This window comes from Athalia rosae, chromosome 3 (assembly GCF_917208135.1).
Source record: "Athalia rosae chromosome 3, iyAthRosa1.1, whole genome shotgun sequence".
Taxonomy (NCBI): Eukaryota; Metazoa; Arthropoda; class Insecta; order Hymenoptera; family Athaliidae; genus Athalia; species Athalia rosae.
The window spans coordinates 5,658,874-5,672,742 of NC_064028.1; the positions used below are offsets into that span (position 1 = coordinate 5,658,874).

General features: G+C 41.8%; 1 long non-coding RNA gene across 1 annotated transcript; it reads right to left on the reverse strand.

Moving 5' to 3' along the window:
• Positions 1-8,542: 8,542 nt before the first annotated feature.
• LOC125500398 lies at positions 8,543-12,313 on the reverse strand. Its single transcript, XR_007277774.1, has 2 exons — positions 11,877-12,313; positions 8,543-10,078 (listed from the first exon to the last, which is right to left on the reverse strand). It is a non-coding gene; the product is annotated as an uncharacterized LOC125500398 (long non-coding RNA).
• Between the last annotated feature and the right edge of the window lie 1,556 nt (positions 12,314-13,869).

Here is a 13,869-nt window from a genome sequence, read left to right on the forward strand (position 1 = left end):
CTTCATTCTCTTTTTAACGAATCACCGGAAAAATTGTCCGAGCAAATTGGATGGAGATATAACGTTTTAATGTTCGTATTCATCGAGTCCTCAGTTTTACCGGCGAGGGTCGGAATGCTAAATGAGGAGTAGGTTGATTGAAACCTGACGCACGTCGGTTCGTTAAATCGTATAACACAAGTTGCTACGTTAGTTTAACTAACGAGGCAAAATTAGAGGAAAATGTGCGCTGCGTTTCACCTGTGCACGCCCATATCCTACAGCAGACGTCAAGAGCTCTCCGGGGTAGCGAGAAACGCATATCAATTTATTGCGAAACTAAAAACGAGGTAGACGACTGGTAATCCAACGTCCTCCGAGCAAATGGATCGCGTCGGATCGGATGTCATCGAGTAATATAAAGAGAGAGAGAGAGAGAAAAAAAAAAAAAGTTGACTTTTTAGAGTCGTAAAATTTTTTCAATCTTTTCTTTTTTTCCCTCTCTTTTCTCTGTTCGTCTATAAAACGTTACTCGCTGACGACGTCGACCCTACTCTTCGTTCTTCTCCCCGTTGTCATTTTCTGGGAAGAACTTCGAATGAAATTCTTGGTGGTACGGGGAAAAGAAATAAAAGTGCGTAAAAGCGGTTCTTTTGGGTAAAAATTTCACTCCCCTAGCTATTGTAACTAATTCCTTTTGTAGCGGTATTCTTCTCGCGAGCATCGCCAGAAGTAAAAATCAGAAGAAACTCATGGTTTATGAACGACTTAAAGTGTCTGTAGAAAATACGATCGATATGATCTCGGATCACGATCGATCACGTGTTAATGAAGTTCTTTTTTATTTTTAACCGCCGTTATTATCTCGACTGTGACTTCGAGGGGTGTCCGCACCGGGCTGGTTACACTTTTGGGTGCAGTCGAACTCCAACAATAATAGGAAAACGATCGGTTCAACCAACGGCGCAAGTTCTAGTCAAGTTTAAACGACTCTGATACAAACTTCACCGTAACTACTGCATGAAACCGTACATGGTATAACAGTCCCTCTGTAAACGTACAACAAATTCTGTTAGCCGGAAATTCTTTATTGAACGAATTACGGATCGGTTTTTACCAGCGAGTACCGCTCTTCAATCGATGAATACCGGAGCCGAAAATTCCAAAGATATACATATAGGTATGAAATTTATCGGTGAATTGGAAGTGCGACCCCGTCCTACGAGAATGAAAAAAAAAAAAGAAATAAATAGATAAAATGAGAAATATATAAATAAAATGGCGGAGATGGATAGCTTTTAAAAAATGTACCTTGAAATAATGGTTTTCTCTACCGAAGTCCGGAATTTTCGCCGGAGTTCACTTGTACGGAAAATACTGAAAATTATTCAACTAGCTATGGGGCACATTGGCAATTTTCCAAAGGTCTCTCGGGCGCCACGAAGCTTCGTCCATATTTTATAAAACAGTTTTCAAACCATGTCGTACCTTTCTCAATGTGACCGTGAATCCGCGGCCCACATAGAACGAGGAGAAAAAAAAAATCAAAGAACAGAAACAAGCGTGAATTAATTTTCGCTCGTTACGTCGTGTGATAATAATTACAGGGAGCAAAAAAAGAATAAGTTTCACGGTGAAATTCAGATTAAAAGACCGACTTTTTTACCGATCTCGCAACCTCCCGAGCTCTGTAACTCTGACGATAAACCTTGGATTTTATACTCTTACCTCTGGGTTTTCTGTACACCCATTTCACGGACGACCGTGACATCACGAGATCCTCGTTTATGACGAATAATATCTACGTAATTTCCGTTTTATTTTTATACGCTCTGAATCTGAAGCCGCGCGGGGGGGGGGGGGATGACTCGCGGGTTAAAGGTGAGCGACCTCGGGTCACTTCTTGGCGAAGTGTAACAATCCGTTTTTTCATCTTCTTCTTTTTTTCCGGAGAAGGGATTAGTCCTTTGATCCACCTCGCACCTATATACGTGAACACGTATACTTATCCAACATTATTCGGCTCACTTTTCGAGTGAAGTACTTTTGCATTTGTCGCACAGTTTACAATCTTAAGCTCAGCTTTACGAGGGTGTGACGTGTCAGGCGTTTTAAGCTTATACGGCGTGTCCGGTGCAAAGCTTTGAAAGCTTTCAAATTGTGCTCTCCCCATGTCGTATCCTCGCAGCTCTTATAACTACCCGGTAGGAGGTCCTGCCTCCGCAGCACATGTCTTTATCGCCGAAGCATTTCATGACGAGGCGACGCGGACGTGACCTGACTCAGAGGTAAAAAATAATTCGTGCTTAATTTTTGTCGTCGGGTGTAAAATTTTTACCCTCCCCCCTAAAACGCAGTCCTTGGGTACAATTTATACTCGTCATCTTTCCTAATGTGCTCTCACGATTGCCTGTCGTGTGGTAACGTTCAGCGGTTAGATGAAATCCTCCGAAATGAGCCACTTATTCGCTGGATGAATGTCTCATTTTTCCGGGGTAAGGAAAGAATGTAAAAAGTAAAGGGAAAAGAAAAAAATAAATAATTAGAGTTTCACCCTCATTCGCATCTGGGTCACCGGAATATAAAATAGTGACACGGGGGTGAGGAAAACTTTTAAAAGTGTGCGAGTAATCGTTGATCGGTGTTGTGCGAGGTGATTTCCAGTTCGGGGCAAAAAGTTAAAAGTTGAAGGTTTTTCTTTTGCTACCTACCGGAATCGGAACCGCTGACAATTGATGCCCCGTCGACGTCACGTGCGCGGATCAAAGCCGGGTTATCGGATCTATGTGGGAAATTGAAGCCGGAAATGTATCCTACAAACTTTCGGAGCACCTGCGGTTTTCCAAATATTCACCGTACTTGACACATCGCGTTCTTCCCTTCGTTTGGCGATCGACGAACGTCGATTCACCGACGTCATTTGACCCGTGAAATTGGCGAGGGAAACAGACTCGGGGAACAAAAGTAAAAGGAAAATAAAACCGTTCCAAGCTCGGAGAGAGAATAATAATTTCGGACTTTGCCTCTCTCACTTTCGATGATTATCCAGGTGTACGATGGATTCGATCGAACTATCCGTCGTAATTGATGTGGCAATCGATCGCCCCGAATCGTATAGAAAATTTTGTAGCCGGGCGATGGAACATCATCATCCTTCGCTCGTGAAAAACGCTTCTGGGTCTCCGGACGAGCGAGATGGACGAGTTGTTGTACCTCGATCCCGACCCGTCGTTATCCTTGCAAACATCCCCGAGGAATTTCAAAAGAAAAAAAGAAACAAAAAAAAAAAAAAACGAGGTGTTCGATCGTTGGCCGGGCGCGTTCGCCTGTCATCGACAGAAAAAGGGAGGGAAACCTTTCGCCCGATATCTTTGCGTGTATTATATACAGTCTTGCAATCTGGAAAAGGAAATCGAAGCTATTCCGCTGGAAGGGAAGCTATTTTTACCGTCCATACAGGATTTTTATGTAACCACTTTTTTTGGACACGGTATTTCCAGCAACGTCGTAAAACGTGGAAACGTAGATCGAGGGTCGCGCGGAGCAAGTAAACTTTGGAATTCTTGCGGCGGGAAAAAATTCTTCACATTGTTTCATATACGATTCGGAGGGAGCGAGAAGAGACAAAGAGGCGACGATTTAAAAGTACAATTAATTGTCCCGTCCCTCGGGTGACTTATCGGTGAAAAATTCCACCCACGAAATTAAGTCGCGTTTCGCGTCCGACGGATCCCGCGGGTTTAACTTGCGCAAATGAAAAAATTTTCCCGGTCTTTATTATTGAAATCCTTTTATTTCCCCCATTCTATTTTCGGTCCCACCTGATCCTCCGGGATATGATGACTCGATTTCTAATTTTGCAAGAATACGGAAATTGTACGAATATTTTTTGGGCTGAAAGTAACACCACGGATTTATGCGTGAAGCTGAGTAGCAGCACCGCCATTGGCAGGAATGGAGAGAATTCACCTCTAATTAGTGTATCACCTGGCTGTTTGATTAATTTAACTTCTAGCAAAGCGACCAGACGGCACGGCGAGACGTCGTAAAAGCGAGTTCTACGTAAATTCTCGTATGTCGCCCGTGTTACGGTAGAGATATACTTGGATCTAATTGGTAATTAGGTAAGTTCCGCATTAAAATTTTATTTCGCACATCTTTTTCCTCTATTCTATTCCATTTTTTTTTTCATTTCACAACCGAATTCAGTCTTTCTCACTCTCTCTCGCCGACCGCAAATGCTTCTCTTTTTTCAATTTTTCGTCGCTTGAAAGCTCGTGCAAAAATAAGCTTCCCTTTTCCCACTAAAAAATCCACTACTCGATAGCGGGTACGTATTTCGTATATCGAGCTTATCTTATCGCGGTAAATAAAAACGAAACTACGATTTCTTACGAAAGCTTCGGCAGTTTCCTGCCTTGCCGGCTCACGCTATACTTACGCCGAATTTTCCCCCCCAGTGAATTCATCCCTTGCAAGCTCTGTCCGAGGTAACTCACAGGTAGAAGATTTTTCTTATGGTAAATGTGGAATTTTCTCACGGTATCAAACTTTTCCCCAACAACGGATACCTCGAGCTTTTCAGCGAGGATAAACGTAAAGAATCGTCTTATCGGTTATCACTAAAATCTCGGTGATTAAAAAGTAGCGGGCTTTTTGCCTGGTTTTTCATTTCACAAGTGACGAGAACCAGCCGGACACGAGTTATCGAGACCATAAAGCATCGATCGATGTCGCAAAATCTGACCAACAATCCCCCAAAGTTTCTCTTCATTTGCAGATTACATGCCTCCGAACTTTGTCGCGATATCCTTCGACAGGCGCGAACGACAAGTTTTGCGCTTGACGAAGGGACCGGACCCGATAAAACGTACATCGTGTCGGATGGTACATCGAGGTATTATCGTCGTACCTGTGCAACAGGGATACGAAGTAAAACGCGGAGGCGAACGGTTGCGGCATTATCGTAAGCTCGGAGGTATTAAAGTTACCCGGAGGATTCACCCTCCGCGAGTTTTCCGGGGTGGTGTACACGTTCCGCGCTCACTCGTCCGTACATGTATATCTGTACGTATTTATACGAATGTAGGTGTACGTAAATATTCCACACAGGGAATAGGCGGAGCGTGTAAATAACGGTAACGCGATGCTGCGGGGGGTGTACGCGACATCGGTTGACGTTTGTTCTCTCGAGTATACGTAGCCGTGTACTTTTAACTCTTGATATGTATAAGTATGACGTGTATATCTGCGATACATATCCAACGTATGAAACCAGGTAAGAGAGAGTATCGTCAGAACGCGAAACGCACGAGCAATATACGCATCGCGCGTACCCACGTACCCCCGGCGGTGTCCTCTGAACCCTGAATAATATGGTGGGCGGATAATTTTGCCACCGGGATGGGAAAACACACGCGTGTGCAACAAAGTTAACCATCCTAGAGGATATCCGTCCGCCCTGAGATCGCTCGCCCTTTAGGATAAGGCGTCGGTTGAACCGACCGAAACACCCACCTGAGTCGATAACAGCTCGGTAAATTACTCACTACCTGATTTACCTTCACTCATTCTCGCGTAAAGACGGGTATAACGTAGAGTGAACTTTGTTCTTTCTATTTTCTCGTTCCATACGCGTGGGACGAATAATTGCCCCGGCTAATCAATCTCGCTGATTTACTCTGGACATAAATCAGAAAACATAAAATAAAATAGTTACCCATTGTTTGGATAATAAATAGTAATTTTGCAATTCCAATTAGCATCGAGCGTGCACGTATGGTCAGATATCTGTATTACGCGTGGTGTTGCACGTGCTCTATTAAGCCGTAAAGTTAACGTTATTTGTTCGGAGTTCGTTAGTGGTCGTAGATTACCGTGTGTAATGCGCGAATCTACATGTGCAGAAAACAAAGTTAAAACATCCGTCGGCTGTACGATAAGAAGCGTATTAATTTTCTTTTTTCATCTAACGACACGAAAGATTTGGCCAAAAACAAATCTGGTAAATTAATCATTCTTTTTTTTTATCGTACTCTTGGCTTAATTTTTCACGCGTCGTCGCATACGGCGAACGAAGCGAAACGACGATAAAATTTTTTCTAATTTTATTAATGGAAAAAAGAGATCTGTAATTTTTCATTATATTAAATTTTGTTCACGTATCGAATATACGAGGTGATATCCTCGTCTTGTTTTAGGAATATACTTTTTCCTCTCTCCTACGGGCTTTTCACCGTTGTCGTAGAATTACGTATGTCAGGTGTACGTATGCTTGTACGTACCTACCTACCTACCTATTCCCCGTGGTCTCGACTGCTCTCGTAAGAGCAAAAATTCCCACGGGAATTATCCCGTCCGTCATCCGTTGATGCAGAAGAGGGGAAAAATATTTAATACAAATATGACGCGCGCTGATTTTGGAGCGACGATTTTTTTCTTCACCCGTCAGTCAGTGACTCAAGTTCACGTATCATTCAACATCTAGGATCGTTGTACACCATATTCAAGAATTTACATTACGAAGCAGGAATCGACTCCAACTTCGTTCTTAATCATCCAGTTAAACAGGACGAACATTTTTCTAATTCGCCATTTCGGCGAGCGAGAAGGTGGAGGGGGATCGGAAGGGTTGTCGAATATCGTTGACGCTTTTTTCTTCTTTTTTTTTTTTATTATCGAACAGCCGAATCGTGTATCTCAACTTTTCCGACGTGACACAATAATTTCGGTGGGATATTTGTCTCGTCTCTTTACGGTTCGTACTCACGACCGGTTTTCTACGCGCGCGTATAACGCGGAGCTTTTATTCCGACGTCTCTCGAACCAGCCCCTATTCTCTTCCATCCGAGCACGGTTGTCGGGTGAGCGAAGCCCGCAGTGACGTTACCCGTTGTTTTCGTTATCTTGTATTCGCGAAATATGCGAAAAACGATTTACCGCGGGATCAATGAATCTCGAGAAAAACTTTCTACGGCTCGGTGAAACTCGGCCGTCAATTTTTCAGCCAAGAATTTCATCAACGTCTCTGGATGTAGTGTAATAAAATATTCACGCTCGCTGATCAACGCGCGATTCTCTCTTCGTTAATTGACGGATGTGTATATATATCTATAATGTACACAAACTTTGCCGTCACATTCAACAAACTCCTCCTTCTCAATTACTCTCATCTCATAATACATGCATGCATTGAGAACTGCTCAAAGATATTCGAGGAATATAATTAATAAAACTTTGTATTCTTACGAAAATTTTTATTTCACTCTCTTCGCAAAACATCGCACCGACGGTAAATTCGTCCCCGTACTATAACTGTATACCGTGTGCAGTTAGTTTCCGATAGGAATAAAACCGTGAGCGTGAGAATTTTAGCCGATTAATTGAATTTTCATGTTGCATCTACGTGTCCGTCGTCATGTACGCACGAAATGACAAGAATAGGAATTATCGAGGTAAAATCGATGGAGGTTTTTCGATAATTTAATCTGTCGGCCTCCGGTACAGCTACCTGCATTTAGCCACACCGATCGTTAACATCTTTCGAAATTATTCGAGCCGTTGAAAATGAAATTAAAAAACAAAAAAAAAAAAAAAAAGCAAACCGTTCTTTAGAAAATTCTTTTCATCTCACGCCCACATAGGAATGAGATTCGGTGCACGAGGGGAGACGGAGATGTTTTCTAAATAATGCACAAGTTTGGTTCTCCGCACGAGACGTAGAAAATGGACAGGATATAACTATTGGCAGGGGAAAAAAAAAAAGGGGAAGTTGGCATTAACTCCGATACACGGGAAACCACGTGAACCAATCTACGGGAATTTCCTTCCTCCTTGGGAATATACCTACCTGCCGTACGTGTGTGGCGGACGTACGAGCACCGGTGCAACGTATCCGTACGTACGGAAACCGAATCCGAAGAGAATAAAACGTTGAACGACCGCGGCGGATGAGTCGGAAATTTGAAAAAAAAAAAAAAAAAAAAAAAAAAAACACCCGAAAATAGTATCAGCTCCTTCTTCTCGGCCCTGATGGAAATGGAATTAAGGCCGTTAAGGGACGTGTACGGTCTGGTACGGTCTGCCGCTGCAGTACGTTACAGGGTGGGTCGAGAGCGTTGGAGATATTAATTTTTCAGCATCTCCGATGCGAGGAACTTGTCCATTAGCGACGTTTAGCTCCGTTCAAGTGGAGCCTATCCGCCTGGCTCTGCTCGTTCGTTCCTCGTTAGCGATGTTAATTCCAATCTCTCTACACCCGACCGGTAGCTTCGCGCATCTACTGCGAACAGCTTAGTTATAATATCCGGATCTTTTCACGACACGAGCGTACGTTACGTGTGTACGTACGGTCGTCTCCCTGTAATCGCGGGTTACCGTGTCCTTCCACCGTAAATTCTGGCAAATTTTTCCAATTTCCATCGTTTCGTGCACCGCGTTGCAAAAATTAAAGAAACAAAAATAAAAAAATAAAAAAAAAACCACCGACGAAAATTCACGCTAAACTTCTCGTCCGACAAACGATATCGCGAGTATCGAAACGATGACGAGAGAACGACGTGGGATTTATTTTTTTCTTTTTCTTCATCTTTTTCGAAAGTAAATTCGTAACACATAACGTGTAGCCGGAATGCCCTAAATCGTGATTAACAGCTCAGTGGCTCTCCAAAACTAAGATTAAGTAGTATCGGAGTGGGATGAGGTCTCAAAACGTGTTCGACCCGCCTCAACGAGTTCCCTTCCACACTACACCTCCGATGTAACAAAACGAACGCATCCCCCGCAGGGGAGTGATGGCACGTAATTACCGTGGTGACCATAAGAAACAATTAAACGGCAAAGCTTTTTATTCATTTATTGAATTTTTCTTGCCTTTCGATGAAAGCTTTTTTTTTTTGGTTTCAAGTTTGATTCCTTTTTCTTTTTCTCCAGTCTCTCCGTGACTTTCGGGTCCACGGTAGATCTGGAAAGACAGTACGGAAGAGCGAGATGAGGATATATATCAAGATGTTTATCCAACTTTCATATATATTTTATTTATACCCTCCCTGTAGCGGGATATTTTTTACCTAAACGACGTGTATGGAAAAGTACGTACGAAGCTTTTGCGGATGGGACAAGAAAATGTTGTCCGATTGTTCGGGAGATTCAATTGTCCGTGTGCGTGTGGCGCTGTGCCTTTTGTTACCTTTCATATCGCTGTCCCACGGTGTCGCTGACCTTTGACATTTTCGTGGAAAATCAATTCGACCTTGTATACGTTTTTTTGCATTTTCACACGCAATCCCTAACTCGAATTCGAAATTTTACAGTTCGAAAAAATTCGATTGCGTACGGAGATTTTTATACCCAGGGGGTTTTTCGTTCGGGAAGGGGGGCGTCATCGTACCCGTGACGTCGTTGGAGATCATCAAAATCTCTGAGATGTAAAGATCACGAACAAGTGGCGTTGATTTTTTCTCTCTAGACGCGAAATTGTCCCTCCTGATCGCAGTGCAATGGTCCAGGCAGCGGCAGACAAGCAGGCAAGCAGGCAGGTGGGTTATGGGAGTTAATATTGATCCAGCACCCGGGAACCTGGGTTTGAACCACGCCTCACCTGTGGTTACCTTACGTTTCGTCCGACGATCGTCGATCCCCCATAGTTCGTGTCTCGAGGTATCGACGGATCAAAAATACGTTCAACGATTTTCTCACCGGAGTTATCCCTCGTCCTTCGAGGAGCGGTTCCAATTTTCGATCCATAAAAAAATTCCGCTCGAAATCCAACTTTCCGTTCTTTCCAATTCGAATTTCAACGGAAATGCAGATTTTCCTTTTTCAAACACCTTCCAACGAATGATGTTCACGATCGCATGAAGCTGGAATTGAAATGCATCCGCGGCAAGACGTCTCTGTGCACGGCATCGGGTAGGAAGTTTGCCGGATACATTTTCACAGAAGAGTGACTCCGAACTCGGTGAATGTTTGGATGCGTAAAAATTGAAGGGAACATAAAATACGCCGAGGTTTTTTTACACGCGCGACTGAAAGTTCGATATCAGTTTCCTGGCTTGCTTACTTCACCGCTCGCGATTCCGGATCACCTGATTTTTGTGGGCTGTGTACAGTAGGGTGGGTTCAAAAAAAAATTTTTTCTTTATTTTCTAAACATGGGGGCAGAATTTGTGCCTTATAAAAAAAAAAAAAAAAATTTAAATGTGGAGAAAACGAGCCCACTCGTTTATTTAATAAATAATTAATCAAATGGGGTACCTCCAGCAAAAAAAAAATTTTCTACCTGATGATTACTCGATCGATAGCATGAGTAGATGATTTTGCCTTTCAGATTTTGATTCCTGAGCTGATTAAATGTGAGATTACTCTTGAAAAACCAAAAGAAAATTCGATTTTCGAGCAACAAATGAATCATTTTTTTAATTGGGTTTAATATGCTTTTCTTACGTATTTTGACCTCCGGAATCCGAATCTGGAAGAAAAATTGATCTATCTATAAAATTGACTGAGTTATCGCCAATTTTCAGCTTTTTGGGGTCAAAAATAAAAAATTGATTTTTTAGTATATCTTGATGTAATTTGAGCTCAGGAATCCGAATCCGGGAGAAAAATTGAACTATCTATAAAATTGATCGAGTTGTCCCTATTTTTTCGCATTTTTTGGCATAAATTTGAGGATATCTCGAAGGGAAAAAATCGTAGCTCAATTTGGACAACGGATTCGTGTTCCTGAGGTCAAAATACGTTGAAAAAGTGCCACACGATCAATTTTAAAAAATAAAAATTTTTGGTCAAAATTTGAAAAAATCGTAAGGGGTACCCCTTGGAAAAATCTCAAATTTTGACCAAAAATTTTTATTTTTAAAAATTGATCGTGTGGCATTTTTCTTATGTATTTTGACCTCAGGAACACGAATCCGTTGTCCAAATTGAGCTACGATTTTTTCCCTTCGAGATATCTCCATTTTTATGGTAAAAAATGCAAAAAAATGGGGATAACTCGATCAATTTTATAGATAGTTCAATTTTTCTTCCGGATTCAGATTCCTGAGCTCAAATTACATTGAGATAGACTAAAAAATCAATTTTTTATTTTTGAGCCCAAAAAGCTGAAAATTGGCGATAACTCGGTCAATTTTATAGATAGATCAATTTTTCTTCCAGATTCGGATTCCGGAGGTTAAAATACGTAAGAAAAGCATATTAAACCCAATTAAAAAAATGATTCATTTGTTGCTCAAAAATGGAATTTTTTTTTGGTTTTTCAAGAGTAATCTCACATATAATTAGCTCAGGAATCCAAATCTGAAAGCCGAAATCATCTACTCGTGCAATTGATCAAAGAATCATCAATTATTCGCTTCTGGAAGCAGAAAAATTATAAGACATATCGATTGGTTTTAGTGGTAGACGCACTTTGTTTCGTCGCAATTCATGCATGGGTCGAAATATTCGAATTCTTCAATTCACCAGCAAACTCGATCTTTGCTGGAGTCAGCGTAGCCAGCAGCGTAGCGCTTTGTTGTGAGACGTCACCTTCGGGGCTGAGCAGAGGTGACGCCCCACAACAAACCGCGCGCCCGTGGCTACCTGACTCCAGATAAGCTCGGGGGCTCGCTGGTAAATTGAAGAATTCGAATATTTTGACCCATGCATGGATTGCGACGGTTTTGAACAGTGAACGAATAAAAAACAATCGCAATCGAAAATTTTTAGATATTTTCTATGATTTTTGAACAAAAAAAAAATTTTTTCGCTGGAAGTACCCCACTAGATTAATTATTTATTAAAAAAACGAGTGGGCTCGTTTTTTCCACATTTGAAAAATTTTCTTTTTTTATAAGGTACAAATTTTGTCCCCATACTAAGAAAATAAAAGAAAACAATTTTTCTCAACTCACCCTACTGTACAGCGAGATGCTGGAGCGTACTGGATAGGTATACAACGAACCGAACATCGCGACTGACTGGATCGTTGATTAATTGTGAAAGCAGATCATGTTACATGAAATAGTCAGGTATATATCCGAGAAGGTATATATATACATATATCGCCGTCCATAATGTATAGTGCTCAGCGCTGGGGAACGCTACGAATTAATTAAGACGATTTTCATCTGCGTCAGCAGCTGCACTTCGGAGATATCTACATATATGTATACGTATTTACATCACATACGTGTTACCGGCCAGGCAATTCAGACGGATACCTACTTGCCGGAGTGGGGCAATACCTTGAAATTGCCGTAGCTAACCGCACAATCAAATCTCTCTGCAATTCCCGCGGGACTGACGTGCGTTTCTCTAAAGTGATGGGCCGAAAATCAAAGCACTTCGATTCCGACCTCCCCCACTTCTACCGGCAATCCCGACGTTCGGTTCGTCTAATTTAACACGATTTTACACTCGACGCGAAATCTGTTGATTCCCGAGTTATCCGAAGAATCGATTTAAATAAGATTCCCTCACGGGAAACCCTGTACACGCACCCGTCTTCTATCCGATAACTTTTTTGAAAAGTCCTACCCAAAATAATAGAACGAAAAGAAAAAAAGGTGTGTATTTGGGGGGGAGGGGGGGAGAACTTTCGTTTATACCCAGAGGGACGCGCAGTGATTTATCACGATCCTTCTCACGTGGCTGTCTTTTTTATATCATTTCATATTATTTTATTTTTTCTCAATTTTTTATTTTTTTATTTTTACCTTTTCTTCTCTGAAAAGCTATTCCTCCCTTTGTCGGAGTTTGAAAAACTCGGGCACTTATATCCTCCGCGAATAAGAAAGTGCGGCCGCTCTTGAGAATCTTCTGTATACCGCATACCTACGTAGTTGGCAGTCGGAATTATGTGAGCGATGAAGAGGTTGAAGAAATAGAAGTTGATGCGTCACGAGAGAAGATGGGTTTTTTGTGAATTATTTTTTTTTTTTTTTTCACTTCATCATTTCATGGTTATCTTCTTCGAAAAGAATTTTCCCCGCATGTATAATTTTAACCCGGCGTAAGTGATGCCCTTCGAATTTTCTAGACCGTAACGTACGACCCGTGTTAGCGACCACTTCACCCGATTCTTATGGAAACCGCTCGAATTAAGTGGCAATTTTTCATCAACCTTATGAATGTTCGAAAAGAATCGCTGTCGCGGATTATATCTATAGGAAAAAAGGGCTAAGTACGAATGACACAAAAAAAAAGAAAAAGAAAAAGAAAAAAAAGAAAAAATAACAGAAGTAGAAATGGATGTGACAAATGTGCATGCGGAGAGATTGGCCGTTTGCCTGACACGATGCGAGACCCAATTTTATTCTTGGGCGATAGCGTGACTCTTTGAACCCCCGTCCCTCGTTTAACGTTTGAACCAGAATTCGCGTAATGTACCGCAACGACGTCGGGTTATAAATTCGCTAAAAAATGGGCTACCGATTTGCCTACCCACCGAATATCGTATTGTGTTTTACGTGCACTTATTATACCGAAAAATACATGCACTGTACAATACCGGGTCAAAAAACAAGCCGACCTTTTCACGCCCCGCACGGCGGGAAATAACAGGGGTGAAAGTGTAGCAGGTGGTTAATGGAACTTGTAATAAATATCGAAAAGTTTAAAAAAAAAGAAAGGAATTTTTTTTTAAACGAATACTCAGGGCAGTTGGTGGTTCACCGCAAAAAGGAGGACTGCTGCTGAAACTCCGCTCGTTCTCTTACTTTATCCACTTTGAACCGACGAACGACGGACTTTATAACGTTCAACCAAAATCCGAGGTTAAAGTCTGCGGAATATCTGGGAAACTTGACGCGGAATATCCCGTATAATTGGCTTTTAATAAAGCATTGGTAATTATAACGGGTGGTCCGTATAAAATGCTCTGGCAAAAAGTCTTCCTTCAATAAT